Below are 22,962 nucleotides of genomic sequence, written 5' to 3' on the forward strand. Positions count from 1 at the left end.
TCTGTCATAAATATCGAGAACAGAATTGGGGCCAGTAAAGATCCTTTCGGAACACCAACCAGAATGGGGCGCTTGCTAAATATAGTTCCATTTATCTTGACCTGCATGAATCTGTTGCTGAGGAATGATTGGATCAACTGTACCATCTGTAGCGGGATGTTAAAGGCGATGAGCTGGTGGAGCAGACCATAATGCCACACCTTATCGAAGGCCTTGGCCATATCCAGAAAGACGGCTCCAGTAAGTTGATGCCAATTATAGACTGTGGTGATATATTCAGTTAGTCTATGGATCTGCTGTGATGTTGACGGAATCCAAATTGTTAATTTGGGAGGATATTCAGCTTATTTACTGTGGATTGGAATCTGGTGAGGATGACCCTTTCGGCAATCTTTCCCAGGTTTGCAATCAGGCTAATGGGACGATAATTTTGCGGTAGATGTGGGTCTTTGCCTGGTTTATGAATAGGGGGTTATATAAGCAGTTTTCCACGGGGAAGGGAAATATCGGAATCTAATAATCGCGTTGATTATGTTGGTAAGGTGCACAATGGCTCTGCAGGGTAATAGCTTAGTGACTTTATTGGTGATGCCATCTGGACCAGGAACTTTTTTGTTGTTAATGTTCTTAATGATCTCGTAGATTTCTGCTGGTGAAGTAGGGACGATTTGATTAGTACTGGCATCAGGGAGTTTTAGTACATGTCTCACATGACGATGAATTTTATACAAGTGGTTGAAATTTAAGTTTTCATAAGTAGGTCGACACTGCCCTTCTATTTTTTTGCAATAGTTTCTGCATCCGTGTGCACAAGGCTCAGGTCCGATTGCAGAAAGGGAAGAGATTTGTTTTTGTTTCTGGGATTCCTCAAGAGTCCCCAAATAGAATGATCCGCAGGTGAGAAGGAAGCCAACTTATCCTCCCACAGACAATCCCTACGGGCTTTGAGGGCGTCTCTCACAGCTGCATTTAATCTGTTAAGAATCTTTTGAATTGAGACGCGCGAGAATTGTGAAATCTTTTTTCTAGCTTTATTTTTATCCCTGATCAGGTTCATAATATCCTCCGGTTACCGATTTGTGTAAAAGGTAACTGCCGTTATGGCTGCATTAAATTGCCGAGTAAAATTTTTGACTGATGTTTCAATTTCTTGCTTTGACTTTATAGGAGAAACAGAGCCAATGAGCTCTGGAGTGCTTTTGCTTAATTTTCCCAGGATATGAATAAGTGCGAAAGGGTGACAGGTTGTGTTGCATTCCCAGCTGTAATAGCACTGGATCATCATTTGATGACAGCTCGTTTAATGTTCTTAAATTATATTGAAATTTAACATTTTGCAGGATGGCTATATCCAAGATGTTAGTAATGCTTTCGGACTTTGATGAGTAGGTGCAGTGGGGCCTGCGACGACAGCGCAATTGAATCCTGTGTAGAATTATTGGAGCTCCATCATCTTGTGTTTGAGGCCATTGGCATTCCACATCACAATCTGTAAAGAGTCTGGAGTTAGTTTATTCTTGTTCATCAATAAGTGCTGAGAGGATTGATCGAGTTTCATATAGAAATCTTTTTTAGCAGCTGGTGAAGGATTGGACCTGCTGAAATCCTGTATCATATTTGCCAGCGAGGCAGTAATGACAGTTGTCAGGTTTGACTGCGCTGTTGATTGATTCCGATTCTGTTCCTTCGTTATCATTTTGGCACGGGCCACGTTCGCATAGGTTCTTGCCTGCCGGTGGTAGTTTGTTCTCTTAGGGGCCTCAAACTGCGGCGGTGGGACTTCTGTCACATATTGTTGAACACCGTGAGACTGTGGTGCCAGAGATGTAGGTATTCGTGAGCTGATAGAGGCTGAGGATTATCTGTTTGTTTCGGACCGTCTGTTATTCGGTTGTTGAACACATCCTTTAAAGTTAGCTGGGTGAGGGCCAACACAGTTTGCACAACTAGCCGGAGTGGTTTTTGGCTTTGTGCAGGTGTTAGTGGGGTGGCTCTTGGCACATTTCAGGCATTTATACTCTGCCTTGCAGAATCTCTGGGTATGACCAAATCTTTGACACCTGTGACTTGTTCAGTTGAAGCTTTCTTCCTCAGAGGCTCTGAGGTGATCTCGAGCCCACAAACTGATCTTAGGTCATAAATATTTTTGTGAGCTTTATGGATCTCCACTAAAACCAGAGGTATAGGGCTTTTGTCCGCTCTAGTCATCCTACTGACCTTAATAGGTGGCAGCTCCTGGTGGCGAAGGTCAGCCTCTATTTCATCTGTAGTTACGTCCTTTGTAACAACTCAGAGGACCACCTTCAAATTTTTCTCCGAGCCGAGAGAGAAAGTGTGGTGTTGAGTATTACTTGAATCTAACTCTTTGGTCAATTTTCTATAGTCCATTAAGGTAGCAGGCTGGATTTTGATGCCGTCATCCATGTTCTTAGCTGAGATATATTGTATTTGTAAGTTTGTCATGGTGGACCTTAAGGGTGTCCAATTTTTCTTTTCCCGGAGGACGATCGGTGGTACCCTCTCTTTGGGGAACGCCGAGGAATTGGAACTGGGAATGTCATCTTCAATACCGGAATCTATGGGGGCGGGGGGGTTGCGTCGATCGTTTTGCGCTTCTTGCTTGCTCGCACGGACCTCTTCAAAGTCTGGGGAGTGGAATTCACCAAATTCAGCTTCTCCTCCATCTGGGAAGTGTCTTCGCCCTCCTCAACTCTCCTGGCAAAGTAGAAATTAAGGATGCCGGGCCATTCGCGTTCGACTAATCTTACAATCTTTTTGAGAATGCTGAGCGCCCGCCCTTTGTTGAGCGATTTAATACAAGCGTCAGCTTCCTTCTCGCACATGGTGATGACGGCACTACAATAGTCAATAATCTATTGTTTATATATATATATATATATATATATATATATATATATATATATATATATATATATATATATATACAGGGTGTTCGGGATAAATTTGACAGTTTCGTAAGGAAAAAGAAAATCTTCTTTGTATCTATTAAATTTAATGAATTGACAAAAAAATATTACAGGCAGAGTTAATTACAATACTATCAACAAGATTTACTCAAAATAACCACCATTAGCATCGATCACAGCTTCAATTCTGCTTCGGAACCTCGAACAAGCTGATGCTACAGTCTCCCTGGGAAGGGCCGCAAAAACTGTTTTAATTTTATCCATTAACTGGGCTTTTGTATTACTGGAAGTGCGATTGGTGTCTTTTTCAACTGCGCCCCATACAAAATAATCCATGGGGTTAAGGTCTGGGGAGTTTGGAGGCCAAACATTTGGACTGGTGAAGTCGTAGAAATTTTCAGACAACCATTTTTGACTTTTCCCAGAGGTGTGGCAAGGGGCCGAATCCTGCTGCCATACATACGGCCTACCATTGGCTACCCTTGTTATCCAGGGCTTGACTACAGTTAGCAACTCCACGAACAAAGCCCGAATTCCAATGCCAGGGTTCTTCAACACCTGTTCCTGCAGATTTGCGAGGAATTCTGCTGTACGAACGCAATCAGATCGTCTGCTAGGGATCTTTCTTCTTGCTACATCCTCGTAGTCACCATTGCAAGTCTCTAGTTCATGCCTGATTGTTTTTACTGTATTCAGGGAGCATTGGGCAGCAGTCGTAATATCCTTATTTTGATGGCGGGCACGAATCATCATGATACAAGTTGTTCTCTTCCATGATTCAGATGGGTTCCAGCTATCCATCCTTTCTGACATCTTGTATATGAATGAAGAAGGGTCCAAACTTTTAAATGAAGAGAAGTGTGTGTTAATACATGTAACTTACGGAAAAATATAATTAATTATAAATATGTCAAATTTATCCCGAACACCCTGTATATGAAGCCAACAATGGCAATTCTAACGACTGTACACAACGAAAGCAAAAATTAGGCTTAGTAAATCGCTTTCGTAGCAACTACAGTTTTCTGAAGTAAAGTACTTACCTAGAATATAACCAGAGCTACACATCAGATAACAACACTACCTTAATCATTCTATGCGCCACACAAACTCCAAAAAACTAATTCTCGATCGACAAACTGTAATCATAATCACAAACATCATTCACCGGATACCCATTACTTCGTCAACCACAGTACACTATTTGCAATCTATCCATGTTAAATTACTTAGTCCTTATAAGGACTGGCTTAAAGGGGTGAAGCAAGAATGCTTTTCATATTCCCCGTTATCTGTAGAAGACAGTGTAGGGATAAGGTGTTATTGAGCAATTAAAGCTCTGATCATGTCAGGAGGGTAACAGCAATAACCGAGCCTCAGTTAGAACTTCATTGGCTACAGCATTGCCATCCATTACCCTCCAAGGGTATTCAATATTAAATTACTGATATAACTTATTTCATTTATATATTAATATATTTATTTCATTATGGTTTAGCATTATATATCGTAATTTTTTTTCTTCAGAATTCGTATAATAGGAAATCATTAATAATTTTTCCTATATTTATTTAATTTCTTCTTTTTATTTATTTATTTTTTATTTTTTTAAAAAAAAGAGACTTTTTTACAGCTATTGTTGGTTACACATTCGCTCTTAAAGCCGTCATATCACGCTGCGAGTGTATATTAAATACAAACAGCTGTTAAAAAGCACCTTTCTTGCCGATAATTTCAGACACGATTCCAAAGGAGTTCAAGAGAAGACGCAAATAGTATTAATGTGCAAATTTTATCTCTCCTCGACTGGTGCTACCCTCTCTTTCGAATAAATTAATTCCAAGAGTCTCAAACGGCATTCTCCCACACTTACTGTTTCCGAGGGTTTATCGCGGTACCTTCAAGTGATCTCATGGTAATGGATGTCACCAACAACTTCGAACACATGCGATTATTGTTGTTCCAGCTGCCACCTCTTTTACCTGTCTTATCCCCTAGCAGTTAAGTAGGGATCTGTTTAATGTCAGCTCACCAGAACATCGTATAGTGCGCACTTGAAGATGTTACGATCGACTCCTCTTTAGATAGCATTAATTCGTTTCGAAAGCTGAACACCTTGTGACAAAAAAAAAAAAAAAAAAAAAAAAAAAAAAAAAAAAAAAAAAAAAAAAAAATCCCACGACATTTGAAAGGATATGGAGGAGAGGAGAAGTGGGAGTCTGAAGGTTTCAATCACTCGCTGAAGTGTTCAGTTCGCTAGTGAAACGTGTCCCCCCCCCCCCTGCATGAAGGGATCCTACATGAGATAGGTCGTAAATAAGTTATACAGTATACAAGCTGCTGAGTTCAAACTAGCTTCCTAAAACTAGTGGTTCAAATTCTAAATATGATAATACACAAATTTTTTTTTTAATTGACAGATTTAAAATTAAATTGTTTAAAATCTCTCAGAATAGATTAGTTAATAAAATAAAATATGATAACGATATGCTTAGAGATGTCCCAGTCTCATAGTCGGTGCAAATAAATAAAAAAATATATAAATCTTTGTATATTTGCGAGTGTGAAGTAATTAAAAATAGTTTCCGTAGATACCTTCCTAACATTTCCATACATTTAATTGAAAATATAAATAAAACATTTCTATAAATAATGACAGCGATCGCGACGTTGTTGTATTTACAATTTCGAACTAAAAGAGTCCTTAAGTCCTTAAAAGGACTGGCTTAAAGGGACCAAGCAAGAATGCTTTTCATATTCCCCGTTATCTGTAGAGGACAGTGTAAGGATAAATTGAGCTATTAAAGCTCTGATCATGGCAGGAGGATAACAGCAATAGCCGCGCCTCAGTTAGAAATTCATTGGCTACAGCATTGCCATCCATTACCCTCCAAGGGTAACAGTTCTCGACTTCATCTCGAACTAAAAGACAATTGACAATTGACATTTATGTCTTTAGGGGGTGAAGCAAGATGCTTTTCATATTCCCCGCTATCTGTTGCGGTTACAGTGAGTGTAAAATTTATGAGCAGTTCGCTCGCCCTGATTGGGCATGGAGATTATGCATCGCTATGGGAGGTTAACATAGCTTTTGGTCTTCTATGTTTGAATATGTCCGTTGCCTCTTATGCTGCAGCTTGCTGAACCAAATCGTTGGGGTATATGGACGTCTTTAGAAAGAACTTAGATGCTAAGGATTGTAGGAAAGAGATATTATAGGGAATATTTGTATCTCTATGAAGTTGATTGTTTCTAACATACCATGGGGCGTTCAGAATCATTCTCAAGCATTTGTTCTGTACTCATTGTATCTTGATAACGTTAGTATTAGAGGTGTGGCTGCAGGCTGGAGAGGCATAGGTGATTATAGGACGGATCGTCATCTGGTATAGTTGCAATTTGATTCTGTTGCTGAGCTTCCTATTTCTATTAATTAGCGGATAGATCTGAGCTATGGCGTTAGATGCCTTTGCGTAGACTTGATGTGTTGGTTGAAAGATAGCTTTTGAATCGAGAATTACACCCAAGTATTTTGTTTCTGTCTGCCAGAGAATTTGAGTATTTAATAGTAACACATCTCCTGCAAAAGATATTGGCCTTTTCGAGAAAAGAATGGCTGAGCTTTTTGGGGGGGGTTGACTTCCAATCTCCATTTGGAGAACCAACCCTCCAGCTTTAGGAGGTTTTCTTGAAGTTTTCTGGTAATGAAGTGGGGACGGAGAGATCTGGTTAGTTTTGCTGTATCGTCCGCATACAGGGCCAAGATGGCAGACATCGGATTGGGTGGGATATCCGACATGTATACAGAAAACAGCAATGGAGCTAGTAGGGATCCCGGCTACACACCAGAAAAGATATGGCGCTGGGATGAGGTAGAACCGATGATTTTGACTTGTATTGATCTATTTTGAAGATATGAATGGATTAGATGAACCATTTTTAGTGTGATACTGGCTGAGATAAGTTTGTGTAGGAGTCCGAAATGCCAGATTTTGTCAAATGCTTTGGATAGGCCTAGGAAATCAGCTCCTGTGCACTGGCGCTAGTTGCAGTTGGTGGTGATGTATTCCACAATTCTGTGGATTTGCTGGGTAGTACTATGGTGTTGCCGAAAACCAAACTGTTCTTTAGGGAGGATGTTTAGGTCATTTACTGAGGTTTGGAGTCGATGACCTTCTCCGCAATCTTACCCAGGTTGGAAATAAGACTGATTGGGCGATAATTTTGCGGTAGGTGTGGGTCCTTGCCTGGCTTATGTGTAGGGATTACATCAGCCAGTAGAAGGGAAATGGTGGAAGGAAAATAGTGAAATCTTAAGATTGCATTTATTATAATGATCAGGTGCACTACAGCTTTTGGAGGCAACAGCTTGATCACCCTGTTTGAGATGCCGTCTGGTCCAGGAGCTTTTTTGTTCTTCAAGTTTTTAATAATATTATAAATTTCACCAGGTGATGTGGGTGCAATGTGGTCAGTACTGCTATCAGGAAGTTTGAGGGAGTGTCTGACCAGTCTGTGAATTTTGTATATATGATTGAAGACTAATTTTCCATATGCAGGTTTTCACTGCTCTTCCAAATTTCTTGCCATGGCCTCCACTTGTCCGCATTAGTGTGTACAAGGCCCTGGTCAGAGAGTATTGGGGGAAGAGATTTGCCTTTGTTTTTGATGTTTCTTAGTCATTTCCAGACTGAGTGATCAGTAGGTGAGATAGAGGCTAACGTTTCTTCCCATAAATGGTCTCTGTGTGCCTTGAGTGCATCTCTCACAGCCCCAGTAAGTCTGTTTAGATTTGTTTTATCTTGTGGCGCACTAGTGTTACGAAATCTTTTCCTAGCTTTGTTTTTCTCCCTGATCAAGTTCATAATGTCTTCAGGCAGACGACCAGGCTTGTGGAAAGAGTTGTAAAATGTGGCTACCGTTATGGCGGAGTTAATTAGTTGGGAGAGGCTTGTAACTGCAGATTCTATATCGTCTTTTGTACGAATGTGAGGAACAGGGTCAACACTATCGCTGAGCACTTCCGACAATCTTTCCCACGATATATAGGAGTGAGGGGGAGGAGACAGGTATTCTTGTCTTCCTATCTGAAGTAGTACTGGGTTATGATCATATGACAATTCATTTAATGATCTAAGACTGTATTGAAGAATAATGTCCCGCAGGATAGCTATATCCAGGATGTCTGCATTTCCAAACATACTAAGATGAGTTGGTTCAGTGGGGTCTGCCACTACAGCATTGTGTGATCCTATGAAGTTAGAAAGGATGCAACCGTTCTTGTTGGTGGATCTGCAAATCCATGCAGGGTGCTTGGAGTTCAGATCCCCGGTTATAATGGTGGGTTCTCTGATGCATAAGATGGCATTTATGTCAGAGTGTAGTAGAGTTTTTAGGGGTGGATTGTAAGCAGAGTAGATTTTCAGCTGCCAGCCGAGCTGATGAACACCTCGACGCCCGTGATCTCAAGATTAGTGATTGGAGGGTTGATCACAAAATTGTGATGTAGTTTTTAATGAAGATGGCAGTGCCATCACCTCTGTAGACCAATCTGTCATTTCTGTATAGGCAGTAACCCCTTATTTTAGGGTTATCTGAGGGTCTTAGATGAGATTCGCTGATTAATATAACATCTGGTTGATATCTGTTAGTGAATTCTTGCAGCTCCAGAAGTTTGTTTCTTAGGCCATTCGCATTCCATGCAATGATCTGCAAAGAGGCTGGAATAAATTTGTTTCTACTCATCAATTAGTGCTGTGAGGATGACCTGTGTTTTATGGAGAAATCTTTTGGTGGAGGGTTGCTGAAGGGTTTGACAAGCTGAAGTCTTGTAGCATGTTGACTAGAGAGGCTGTAATAACAGCTGTTAGATTTGTAGGTGCTGATTTGTTTGTACGGGACGCATCAGCATAATTTCTTGTTTGCTTTTGGTTCACTCTATCTTTAAAGGTCTCTGACTGTGGACGCTGAGCCTCCGGCTGTGGTGCAGGGGCCTCTAGTGTTCTTGTACTAGAACTAGAAGAAGAGGACTGTTTGGCTGTTTCCATCCGTCTATTTTTTGAGTGCTGAATGCGTCCCTTGTAGTTGGCCGGGTGGGGGCCACCGCAGTTGGCACATTTAGCCGGGGTTGTTTTTTGGCTTTGTGCAGATATTGGTTGGATGGCTTGCCCCACATTTCAATCATTTAAATTCAGCTTTACATAACTTCTGGGCGTGACCAAACTTTCGACACCTATGGCACTGCCCAGAGGATGCCCTTTTTTGGAATGGCTCTGGTGTGACAATGAGCCCACAGATTGTTTTCAAGTTGTAGATATTTTTATATATGTTATGGATCTCTACGAGGACTAACGGCATGGGAGATTTGTTGGATCTGAACATTCTGCTGACCTTAACAGGAGGTAGATCCAGCAAGTTAAGATCAGAAACTATATTTTCTATATCAATGTCTTCATAGACGCCACGAAGGACCACTTTTAAATTTTTCTCCGAGCTGAGTGAAAAGGTATGGTACTGTGTACCTCTATTGTCCATTTCTTTTGTTAGTCGCCTATAGTCTAGCACCGTTGTAGGATATATCTTTATTCCTTCGTACACATTTTTGGCCTTTACGTAGCCAATGTGTAGGTTGGAATTGTTGATCTTACAGCTGCCCATCTCTGCTTCTCTCGTAGTATAATCGGAGGCACCTTTTCTCCAGGGGAAGCTATGGAGTCCGAAACTTGATCGTGTTGTTCCATTATGTTGTCTTTGAGTGGTTCATCTGTTGTTCTCTGCTTTTTGCGTACGCAGACTTCTTGAAAATCAGAAATAGTGGGGTTTGCCGATTCTGACTGATCTTCCATAATCTCCGCGTCAACATCTCTGACACTTACCGGGGGAAATGTATCATAAAGTTTCACCTTTCCTGGTCAATTTTTGTTGAGCAGCTCGCCTAGTCTGATAAATTCCCGATATACTTCTTCAAACGTTGTCTCGTTTGGCTGCTGTTCCATATCTGTCAATGTGAAAGAAAGAAAGAAAGGGGAAAAAAACACTTACCGTGCAGTTGTAGGCTTACCGGCACTGCTGCAGGACTCTGAATTGTTTTGGTAAGAGCACTGATTCAAAAATTGTATGATCTTCAAGACACATAATATAATAAACTCACCACAATTCCAAAACTGACCAGAATCCGAACCTCGAACTAAAAGAATCTTATCTTATAGTTCTTATAAGAACTGGGCGATGGACTGAGTCCTTGACTCTTTATCCCGTCATCTGAATGAAGAAAATCTGTGTGGATTGAGTGTTATTGAGCTAAAAAGCTCTAGTCATGGCTGGGTAACGGCAATAGCCGAGCCTCAGTTAAAACTTCATTGGTTACAGCATTGCCATTTGTTACCCTGGAAGTCCTAAAAAGGACTTTCTATATCTTCCTAAAAGAATCTGCACTTTAATAATAAATTCATATCACATTAAAAAAAAAAAAAAAACAAGAAAGGTGTGGTAATTTCAAGTCTCCCTGAATCATTAATTTCCTCAAAAATTTAAAATTATAGTTAAAAAAACTGTGGAAAATTAAGAAACATTATTTTATTTATTAATAGTTTTATTTATTAATAGTAATAAATGTACTTTTTTATAATTATGTAGTTTAATTGCAATGCATTTTTCTCTTCGGTTGTATTTTTCTCGAGTTTTGAAAAATATAAATTTTGGATAATAATCATTTTATTCATTTATCAGAGAAAACCAATTATTAATCAAAACATTTCAAATGTCAATTCATACATAAAATTATAACAGATATCTGAAATTTTAAATTAAAAATTCAAGATAGAAAAAATATTTCATTGGCTGGAATTGTAATTTTAATATAATTTAACTCGGGAAACAAATATTTTCCGCTAGGCGTCCTTAACGGTTGGTCAAATACCGGAAGATAGTTTGTTTATTTGTACCATTTTGAGTATTTGCTCGAATATTAAGATATACTGTAAGATTTAAAACTACCAAAACGGATTTGTAAGGTATCCCGTTATGTAGTTAACTTGTGTTTTGTTTAGTTCACTGACCTCGCTAAGCGCAAGGAGGCGATTATCAAGTTGACAAAATACAAAAATAAGATGACGCTGATAACGACTCTAGCTAAAATAAACAACACATTTAATTACAATATGACCTCTTGCCGAGAATGGTATGGAACGCAGATACTTAAAAATAGACACCACTACAATGTAGGAACATTGATCAATATAGTTTCGTGCCCTATAAATGATATTTATATACTTATAGATGTCTATTATCAGGACTTGATAAATTATGCAAAATCTTCTCGCCGAGAAAAAAAAAAATGCACTCGTCCCCATTTTTAAATTTCTTTTGTGTGAGAACAGTTCTAAGGAGAAGTCAATAAATAATAAGAATAGAAAAAACGTTAAAAAAAACAACATTAATTTTTTAGGAAAAAATGTGTTGCATTCATTTTTGTCACTAGAATGTCCCTTATTATTACTTTTTTTTCTGTGTTTTCTTAAAGCTAAAAAATTGTTTAGAAAGATATTTATTTATTTTTACTAAATGTAGAAATATAGAAATTTCAAACTTCAACATGCTGATAATTTAAGTACACACAAACGAAAACATGGATCTATTATATATTCAAATTTAACTCCGATATATTGGTCGGCGGTAGATGGCGTTGGTGTAGTTGCGGTCAGTTGGTGGATGAGTGGTGAAGCCAGTTGTAGAGCAGGTGCCCTCTCTCGATGAGTCTTTGGACTCCCTGGAGGTGTCAAATAATAATAATAATAATAATAATAATAATAATAATAATAATAATATATTTACGGCTATTTTGCCTGTTTCTGTTCTATATATATATTATGGATATATAGATATTATTATTATTATTATGTGACACCTCCAGGGAGTCCAAAGACTCATCGAGGAAGAGTGTGCTAACAACATCGAACGATTGACCCCTTGCAACTACTAACCGCGCTCAAACTTGCTTAACTTTTTTGCATGAGCCATTAGTAGCAGAGGTTCTACCAATCGACCAACCTTTGGTTAGGGAATCGTAGCCCTTTATCTAATTGTATTCCAAGACATTAATTTCTGTGTTTGTCATGGGATTTTGGCATTAAAGAGTTGGATATCTCCTTTGGGAGATACCAGCCTTCCACTGAAGGCTGGTATCCTCCCCAAAACATTGATTTTTGTGCTTTTTTGAAGATTTACTTAAAGCATCCAATCAGAGAACCATTTTTCCAGTGAGACAATACTATCTTGTAGTCTTCTGGTTAGCTGGTAAAGACGGAGAGATCTTGTTAGTATTGCAGTATCGTCTGCATACAGTGCTGTGATGGTCGTCATAGGATTTTGTGGGACATCTGCCATGTAGACCCGGAACAAAAGCGGAGCCTTGTGGAACTCCAGCTAAAATATTTCGGTTGGTAGAGATTATTCCGCTGATCTTCCCATGCATTGAAATAAATTAAACATCATTCCATGATTTGGAATGATGTTTAATTTATTGATTGATTGATTCTTGCAGTCTGCATAGGATGATTTTTTCAGCAATTTTTCCTAGATTGGATAGTAAGCTGATGGGTCTGTAGTTTTGAGGAAACTGCGGTCTTTGTCGGATTTGCGTATTAGAAAAAAATGTCGGCAATTTTCCAGCGTGGGTGAAAATACTGCATTCTTATTATTGCGTTAATGATGTACGAAGTTTTGCGTGAGAGTAGTTTTTTGTTTGTGACGCCGTCTAAACCTCCTTTTTTGTTGTTGAGATGTTTGATGATGCTAATTAATTCGTCTGGAGAAGTAGGGCTAATCAGTTCGGAGTTGTTTTGGGGTTGTCTTAAAGTGCGTCTGACATATTAGTGAATCCTGCAGACGAGATTGGTTTTTATATTCTCATATGCTGGACTGCCTTGTTTTTCCAGATTGCTAACGAAAGCTTCGGCTTTCTGTCTCTACCATACCGTGCTCGGCCTGCATAGGAAGGGGGGAGAGGTTTACATTTGTCACGGAGAGATTTCAAAAATTTCCAAATTGAGTGATCTTCAGGACTAAGAGATGGTAACTTATTTTCCATTCTTGATTTCTGAGAGCTTCTCTAACTAGATTGTTCAACCTGTTACGGACTTTTCGATGTTGTGTGAGCACGTGTGTTATGATATCTTTGCCTGGCTTTGCTTTTTTTCCCTGATTAGATTCATAATATCATCCGGGAGACGGTTGAGTTTATAAGCAGTTGTAGTCTTGGTGACTGCTGCGAATGCTTTATTAATTTGATTTGTGAGGTTGGCTGTTCCTTTGTCTATCTTCTCCTTTGATTTTATGGTGGGTACTGGTGTTCGGAGAATACTTTGGACATTTTCCCCCAGCTATGAAGGAATGGGGGGAGGAGAGAGAATTGCTCTGCGTGCCTATTTAAGTAAGATAGGGTTGTGATCTGACGACAGCGCATTAATCGTTTGCAGATGATACTGAGATCTGATATCGTAGGATAGCAATATGATGAATAGGTTCTGTGGGAACAGTTACTACAACATAATTGAACATCATGTAATTGTTCAGTATACAACAGTTTTTATTGGTCGTTTTCTGTTTCATGCTGAATGCTTGGCATTTAAATCCCCTACAAATCTATGGTACCTGAGATGACGTCTAATTCCGCCATCAGTAGTTTTACTCGGTGAGTTGTAAGCTTTTCTGCATTCTGCAAAAATTGCAAAATGTCTAAAAATAACAGGTGTAATTAACTCTATATTTAAACCAAACCTAGTTCAAAAACAAGACTAAAAGTTTACAATACATTAGCCCTACCAGTCTTAATGTATGGAAGCGAAATCTGGACAATAAAACAAAAAGACAAACAAAGATTAACAACAGCAGAAATGAAGTTTATGAGAAAAACTGCAAAGTATGCCCTATTTGATCACAAAAGAAACGAAGATATTATGAAAGAATTAAACCAAGAACCAGTAATTGAAAAAATTAAAAAATATAAGCATAGATGGATGGAACACATTCAAAGAATGAAAACAGAAAGATTACCAAAACAAGCCTTAAAGTACAAGCCATTAGGAAAAAGAAAACCAGGACGTCCTCTTAAACGATTCAACGATGACTTCTAAGGCCGGAACAGGCCATACTAGGCCTAAATCCTTGATACGCATGATGATGATGAGTTGTAAGCTGCATAGATTTTGAGTTTTTCGGCATTACTAATGTAAACGTCAATGCCAGTTATCTCTAGATTTTTGGTTTAGGGATAGCTATGGCATTATGTTTAAGGTAGTTTTTAATATAGATGGCAGTACCACCACCTCTTGAATCGAATAGATTATTCTCGTAATTTCGGATTGTTTGCTGACCAGAGATGCGTTTCACAGATTAGAATTACATGTGGGTTGTGTCTGAGTGCGAATTCTTGCAATTCAAGGATTTTGTTGATGAGGCTGTTGGCATACCAAGCGGTGATCAGGAAAGAGTTTGGTAGAATTCTGTTTTTATTCGCTACTAAGTGCAGTAGAAGAGAGTGGGTCTCTTGCAGAAATCTTTTTGTAGCTAATGAAGGGATTATGACCGCGGTCAGGTTGGGATTTATTTGTTTATGGAGTGTTGATTTCTTGGAAGGCACCGCATAGGCATAAAATTTGCTCAGTGGTAACTTACTTTCCTGATTTGTAGAGTTTATTTGAGTTGGAGGATGATCAGTATCAGTGGCGCACTCAGAGGGGGACCAATGAGCCCTTCCCCCAAAGGAAAAAAAAAAAAAAAAAAAAACTAGAAAAATTTCCAAAAATCTTTTCCTAATTAAAATTCATTTTTTTAATTTATGTTGTGTCCTGTCTTCTATTTCTTATGAATTAGCGATCATTGCAGATGCTCAATCATAGGTCGTATGCGATGCGTAGTGTGTATTCTCAAATCGTCTACTTAACTCGGCGCCCCCCCCCCCCCATCTAAGATTAAATCCTGAGTGCGATACTGATCAGTATGATTGACAAGGGTGGACGAATGGGAGAGAGGGTCTGTGTATTTTTTCCTGTCCATCGATTTTTTGGATAGAAATTACATCCTTTGTAGTTGGCAAGATGAGGCCCGCCACAATTGAAGCATTTGACAGGTGTAGTTCTAGGGGCAGAGGATTTAGTTGGATGATTTTCACCACATTTCAGACATCTATAGTCGGCTCTTTTGGACGCGTATACAAAGTATGCAAAATAATAATATTAATAATAATAATATACAATGCAATAGAGAAAAAACAAAGGAAATATGCAGTGACGTTGGTGAATTATGTAGGGTACACCATCGGTTGTCTGGTAAGAGTAATATTTCCATGAGCCATTGGATTTCATGGAAATATCACTTTATAATAGTAGTAGCAGTGCCTGCCTAGAAGTCCAAGGGCTCAGTCCCAGGTGGGCACTCCACTCCATTCTACACAACTCACCGTCTATGCCAGCGTTTTTCAGGCTGAGTGTCGCGGTCCGTTAATGGATCGTGAATCAATTTAGCGGATCATGAACGGCATTTTTTAAATGAAATAAAGTAGAAAATATCGCGGTGTATCTCACCGATTTCGTATTTTTAACGCATTTACTGAGGGCGGTGTCCACATCACGAGTTTACCTTCAAGCTGGAACATGCTTGATAGTATTTTTATATCAGTTCCATTGTCGATGCAGTGTTCCATTGAATTTTTGTTGTAAAATTAATTGGTGAAAGCTAATTACAATTGTTCGTATTTCTGAAGTTAATAAAAAATCTAAATTTAGGTTGATTATTCTCCCCAAAAGAAAATGAGGTAACCCTAGCGATACTGCAATACGGAAAATGAGGTAACCCTAGCGATACTGCAATACCAGCGGGACTCTTAGCAAAGGTGGATAAAGCTTAAGTCACTTCGCAGACTTCCAAAAATCAGTTTAATATCTTGATGGGGGGGGGGCGTATCAAATGTTAAGCTGATAACAACGGATACTGTACTTTTTGGTTCTCGGCCTTTTGGTTAAAACCTAAATTTATTATCTGTTCTTCACTTAATATTTGACATGGATCCCATTCGGGCAGAAAATATTAAATTTGCTTTTGGTAAGGCGATGAAGTGATCGGATTTTCTCCACTTTTACCACGGATTGTACCGGTGTTGTTTTACTTCACTCGGGTATATATAATATGTGCGTGTGTGTGTGTGCGTGCGTGTATTGGGTGTAGTAAAATGTATTTTTTATTGCGAGTCGCGGTCAGAAAAGTTTGAAAAATACTGATCTACACTACTGTCTACACAAGCACTAATTATTATTGGATACGCTAACGATTTGGCCAATTAAACTGGAAGTTATGGAGATCATCTTATTACCGTATTTGTTACATCTGAAGAAATATGTCGGCTAATCCTTATTGCCGTAGTGTTCCATGTCTGTATATTGCGTGTTCTGGCCGTTTGCCTGTTTTGAGGGACAAAAAGCCGTTTCAGGGAGGAAAAAAACCCTCTCACTATCTGATTGAAAATCACTTGCTAAAAGTTAATGACTTCATAGACAGTGGCGGCTCGTGGCTTGAAACAGTGGGGGTGCTGCAACACTTTCGAAATATACATACACACTGTAAGCACAGTATATACGTGTTTGGATAAAATATCAAAATTATGGTAAAAATTTAAAAAAAAATTAAACATGAAAAAATATTGTTTGTTATTGATAAAATTATACAGTTTGGTATAATCCAAAATTACTTAAAAATAAAATCCATTCCTTTAATTGTAATTATAGGAGTGGATTAACAATTTTTAGACATTACAATTAAATTCTTTAATTGTAATGTCCAAATATTTAAAGAGACGGAGTAAACACGATAAGCACTATGAACACTCTACTGCTAGCGGAAGTGCGCGACGAACAGTGCCGCATTACGCTAATAGCTCACATCTCGCTATGACGTGCATATGCGCGCGTAGCAATATGACACTGTGGTAAACACAGTGCTGCTAGCGTCCTTCGCCCTCCTAATTGCTACAAGATGATTTTTATTCATTTTTATACAAAATAAGAGAATTGTATAGGATTGTTGATGATAAAATTAAATATTACAAGCAAATATAAATAAATTAACAAATATATCGAGAAAAATTGGGGGTACTGCAGTTCTGCGGTGCCTATGCACGAGTCGCCCCTGATCATAGACGAGATAGAAGAGAGCCTGCATCAATGGTGCGCTTTTAGTTGAAAAGACCTGGATTCACACTCTATTAGAAAGCAAACCTTTATAGCAGCTTTTCAAATGAAGGTGAGTTAGCAGGTCTTGAAGAGCACGTGTTTACAGACAATAATGTTGACATCGGCATTAAGATGATACTTAGTGTTCAAGAAAAGGTGTTTAGCAGTAGATAAAATATACTTCTTTTATGAGAAACACACTGCACATATTCTTCACCAATAAATTAAACGAATTCGGAAACATACTATTTATTCGTTTACGGTATTTGATCAGTCGACTTCGAAATTGCAAATAAAGCTGAAACACATCAAATACAATGGGGGAAAAAATCCCTATTCCTAACACGCATAAGGAAGAGAGGAAAAAAACTATAATACAGTTTCCTGTTTTTGTCTGGTCTATAGAGGAAATTGGAATAGAAGGGTTGCCTTAATGATTAAGGGGGACCCCAAACAATGAAGTACGTTGTTAGAAATGGGACGCATTTTTCTCGCGTAGTGTAAGATTTCAAGTGTAACCAAAATGTGTTCCTATAAAGGCATTTATCGTCCACTTTCATGTATGACACGGTTGGTCACCCCTTGTAATAGGGGCGGTTCTTGTTGTGTATTTACCTGTGATCCCTGCTTTATTGGTAGGTAGTGGGATGCTCTTTCGTTATTCAATGTCTAATAACCTTGCTCCAAAAAAAAATAAGCGGTTGACGCCACTCTTTTCTCCAGAGTCATGCGGAGAGTATCTATTATTAGCGTCCCCCCCCCCTTCTATTTCTCCTGCACGCCTTCTCCGGGGCAGCCAACCGCTAAACAGAGAACAATGGATGGTATATCACAACGGAAACAGATGTCGACCCACCACTTATCTTCACCTTTCTGCAGTCCCCAAGCGTAACGTTGTGGTGCAGGTGGGGAGGTTACAATCGTCGCTTTAACTGCCGATAAATGCGAGTCTTGACGGCTTGTACTCGATGTGCTCGGCCATCAACGAGAATTGACGGAAGCTCCTTTTGACAATTAGTTGTAATGCGCATAATTTCTCACGAAATCACCCACCTGAACAGTTCGTGGCACGGAATCCACCCACAGGTGATGAGATAAAAAAAAAAAAAAAAACGCATCTAGTTAATGCTTGCCAAGGTGCACGTGCCGTTTCCTGAGTAAGGCAATGAGTAAGAGGCCAATCTCCTGATAGTATGACGCTCCCGCTAAAGTCTTTGCATTAAGCGCCCACCCAACAAAAATACTAAGACGCCTACTTCCGTTTTAGGATTCGTGTATGAACAAGGATGCTACCATTAGTCGTTTTTCTTTGTGATGGTTTGTAGCGAGTGGTAAGTGGCGACCTCTATTGTTACGTTAACGAACGGATTGACAGAGGAAATTAATTTCCTGTTACAGAAGGTCGTTAGAAATAATAGAGGTAGTTTGAAAGTGGGCAGATGCTTTTCTACAATAACAATACGACCCCGCTTAAAAAGTAGTTAAATGCTTGAATTCTGATACTGGGATAGACCAGCGTGACGAGGAAAGAAAAATATAAAAATAAAACAAACATTACAGACTGTAATTTGATAATGTTATTATTATGTTACGCTCATTAGAGCTTCGTATTTTGGGTTCTGCATCTGGTGAAGTTCCTCTCATGTTTAATGGGCCATAAAGTGTGCTTTACATCCCCATATTGCACAAGCAGAAGTTAAAATTAGTTTTCTATCACTGAACACCGGTTTTTACTTCTTGAGAAAAGATTTCGGTCTAATAGACTCCTTTTCACTAGACTGTGGGGATTTGAGCATTTTTTTAATCCAAAATATTTGTCTAAACAGGCTGTGAAACGTTACTTTAGAGAGAAAAATATATTAGTTCTGGTAAATGTTTATTTTTTTTTCTTTTCCTGTTGGCTGCTTTTTCACTTATGTGATACGTCATTTTAAATGTTTCATTTATTTATTCCTTGCATTCACAGATATAAAACCAGTAAATTGTGATGATTCGCATTTGATCACTAGATGGCGCTTTTTAAGTGGCCTCTATTATACGGAACGTTTTGGTAATTATTATTCTTATCATTTCTGCTTAATCGGTCACATTCACATTAACGAGCATGTAAAATATGCGAAGAACTACGTAATGATAATAATAATTATTATTATTATTAGTAGTAGTAGTAGTAGTAGTAACACACCAATCTTCCTATCGGAATATTTAACACCATTCAATCAGAATCTGTTGTACCAAGCAAAAAAAGCAAAAACAGAAAAAAATTACCAATTTTTGTGGATCAGAGATGCCAAGATATTCTTGAGGAAGTCACAAACTTCAAAACCGATACAAATTAAAAAACCCAGAAGGCTGCTACAGTGAAAAAAAAAAAAAAAATTACGTATTACATTGAAGTACTGTAGTTACAGCGGTTAAAACATTAAAAAGCAAAAATTGTAAAATATATATAACTTATTGTTACTAGAAATGCTGTTAAAAAAATATAACCTTATCCAATTGCAAACTATAAATCACCATTTATAGTAACTATCATTAACGAATTTTAGAATACAAAAAACGGAAAAATTTGTATGAAATTCACTGTAAAAAATATATGTAATACGTAAATATGTGTATATATGTAAATGCTCTGGAAGATGATAAATAAAATGTTATTACAGAAACAAAAAATTATTATTATTATTATTATTATTATTGCAAATTACAAAAATAAAATTCTTATGGACCTTCCTTATCTCAGTCGTATAGACGTTTTCCTTTCATTAAAAAACTCGGGTTCAAATCTCCTTCTAGGACGCAAAGAATCTTTATCGAAGTTTTTCTTAGCCTCTCATACGGAAATGCAGGGTTTGTCTCCCAGAAACTCTAATTTTTCAGTCCGTAAAACACTCGCAATTTACAACCACAGCAACATGACAGACAGGAAGTAAGCAAGTTTTTAAGACGCCAAGTTACTTGGTCATGATAAGCCATTGAGCCTAACATGAACAGGAAGATGGGATGGAAAAATTATATATTCCCTACATCTCACCTCACGTTTCATTTGTTTTGGTCACACAAAAGCATTGCAAGCTGTTACTAAGAGTATCATATTATTACAAATTATATTAAATGAAAGAATTTTAAAAAATAAATAAATTTAACAAGATGAATTTAAATAAATAAATAAATAATTATTAACAAGATGAATTTAAATAAATAAATAAATAAATAAATAATTTAAATAATATTATTTAAATTTAATAAATTTAAATAATGATAAATAAGAACAAAATTTAATAAATTTAAATAATAATAAACCCTACAATCTCTCATTTTCCGAAAAAGAGTGGATAGAATTCTTGTAGCTAATTAACTCTTAGAAAATATCGATAAGCAGCTAGTCTCCAGTCTTAGTTGTCTTCCTTCGTGGAGTTCATGGCTATCAACGATTTCAAGACATTCGGAACCAGATTATGGCAGACAATCTCGTGTTTCTAAAACTGTAAATTGTAAAAGCGTATAAAATAATACAGGGTGGCCATAAAATAACTTTCCCTCTTTGAAGGCATCTGTAGCTAAAATCAATAAACGGAATGAGACCAAATTTTATATTGAGACTTTCGAAGGCATGGGGAGATGATTTCCGCGAAAAAAAGAAAACAGGTTTAGTACCAAAAGTCGCCGATAGGGGAATTTTTGGCGCTGGCGAAGCCGAAAACAAGTAATTGAACTCACAGGAAATAATGTTTTATTCATCAAAATCAGAAACCCCTGGACCACATACACGATTTTCAATGTGCTGACCTTTCTTGTGTACAACAAATGGCATCCCGTTTTATGTTCTCTTTCAAGACATGCAAGCTGGGAACGCCACCAAGATACACAACGGATTTCAAATACCCCCACAGCCAAAAGTCAATGGAAGTCAATGGAGTGATGTCTGGGGATCGAGGCGGCTATGCCTTCGGATAGAAGTGAAGCATTTTCAGTAAGATTTTACAGACTGTACCATAAGCCATATCAAGTTTGCGAGCTATGGCACGAGCTCTTGGACCAGTACTGGTCCCTGTGTCATCGAACACCGCAGTAGCAACGTCTGTTACTGTCTCTTCTTGCACTGTCTAACTCCTAATGATCCAGTTTTTCAAACTTCTTAATCATAGCTCTCAGTGCTACAGCTGACATAGGACCTGTACGCAGGTTATGAAGCCTTCTAAATTCCCCGAAGGGCCGCTACAGCATTGCACTGTTTAAGGTAAAACAACTTAACAAGTAAAGCACGCTGAGGCAAGGTAGGACGCTTATTGAGCACAATTCGTCAGTCATTCGAATAACTGCCTGAACGTTCCCAATTCCTTTTTAATTGGAATTGGTGGCGTCGCTCTCACGTACGCACAATAAAATTTGCATAATCCTTTTTACCTGCGTTTACTGCAAATATCTGACTGCTTTCGGCTCCGCCAGTGCCAAAATTTTCCCATATTGGCGACTTTTGGTACAAAATCTTTTTTTTCGCGGAACTGATCTCCCTATGCCTTCGAAAGTCTCAATATAAAATGTGGTTGGTCTCATTCCGTGTATTAGTTTTAGCTACAGATACCTCCAAAGAGGGAAAGTTAATTTATGGCCACCCTGTATATTAAATTTTACTGAGCAAAGACATTAAAAGAGCATTATTTTCCTTTTGTGGCATTTGAAAAGAAGATAGACATAGAAAATGGCTGGTCTATTTGACAGACGAGCCCTTTATTGGTATTTTAAAAATGCTTCATTGATATGATTGATAGTCGTATCATAGGTTAGCTGCTGTCAATGGGTATGTATTTGTATACAAGCCGTAGCACAACACAACAAAATTAATTTTGTTGTATTGTGCTTATTGTCGATTGCCGAAAATTACCTTCACATTTTTTTTACATAACTATGCCCGAAAATGAGTATTTTGAGATGGTCAAAACTACACAGTGCGTCACCACGATAAATATATCCCATATATCCCATACAGGTTTATATTAAATTAAAACTCTCTGATAATGGCAGGAGGGTAACAGCAATAGCCGAGCCTCAGTTAGAACTTCATTGGCTACAGCATTGCCATTCATTACCCTCCCAGGGTTACGGCAGAAAAGCCGCTTACTCTTTTCTACCCATCCCTACAGGTTTATACTTCAAGGCTTAAAAATAAAAGTTTATGTTATCAAAAAAATTTAAAGGTGTGTTTTTCAATAAGCATTTAAAGAAGCTTATTGAGTATATTTCAGTAATTACTGCTAAATTATGCAATATAGCAAAGGACAAAATGAAGAAATATAAGTTTTCATTGAAAAATACTAAAATTTCAACAGTTGAGGAAAAAAGTTACAATCCTCATAGTTGTAATAGAGAAATAATGTTACAATTGTGAAATTTCGCTTGCTGTAGTTAACAGAATATTTTCTGTTCTTTCTCAGCATGCATCGGACTATATAATTCCACGAAAACGTCATTTTAAAGAGAACGGGGAGGGATGTAGTTTTAACCGTGACAGATTTTAAGTGTTGAATAATTAATATAATTTTACATTAAGTAAATTGTAGGTGGAAGAGAGAAAAAAAATATTAAAAAAACTAACTAAAATACACATTAATTCAAACTATATTTCACAAAATACGACTTCTTTAGTTAAATAAATACAAAAACTTCCTCGGACGAACTGGACTTCAGTACTTGTTCGCTCCCATGATATAAACACAATGCAACAGAGAGGCCGGTTATAAAATCCTCACTAGGTTGCTAAATGATAGTTTAGGAAGATTATTTTGGTCAAGAGGGTTTCATTTATGACCCTT

The 22,962-nt window shown here is 37.9% G+C and overlaps 1 non-coding gene across 1 annotated transcript; it reads right to left on the bottom strand.

Annotated features, from left to right (window-relative positions):
- Positions 1–15,762: 15,762 nt before the first annotated feature.
- LOC150102286 (U2 spliceosomal RNA) lies at positions 15,763–15,959 on the bottom strand. The gene has a single exon (XR_016548981.1). It is a non-coding gene; the product is annotated as a U2 spliceosomal RNA (small nuclear RNA).
- Between the last annotated feature and the right edge of the window lie 7,003 nt (positions 15,960–22,962).

The sequence above is a fragment of the Typopeltis vanoorti genome, chromosome 10 (assembly GCF_054136105.1).
Source record: "Typopeltis vanoorti isolate ZY-2024b chromosome 10, IOZ_Tvanoo_1.0, whole genome shotgun sequence".
Lineage (NCBI taxonomy): Eukaryota > Metazoa > Arthropoda > Arachnida > Uropygi > Thelyphonidae > Typopeltis > Typopeltis vanoorti.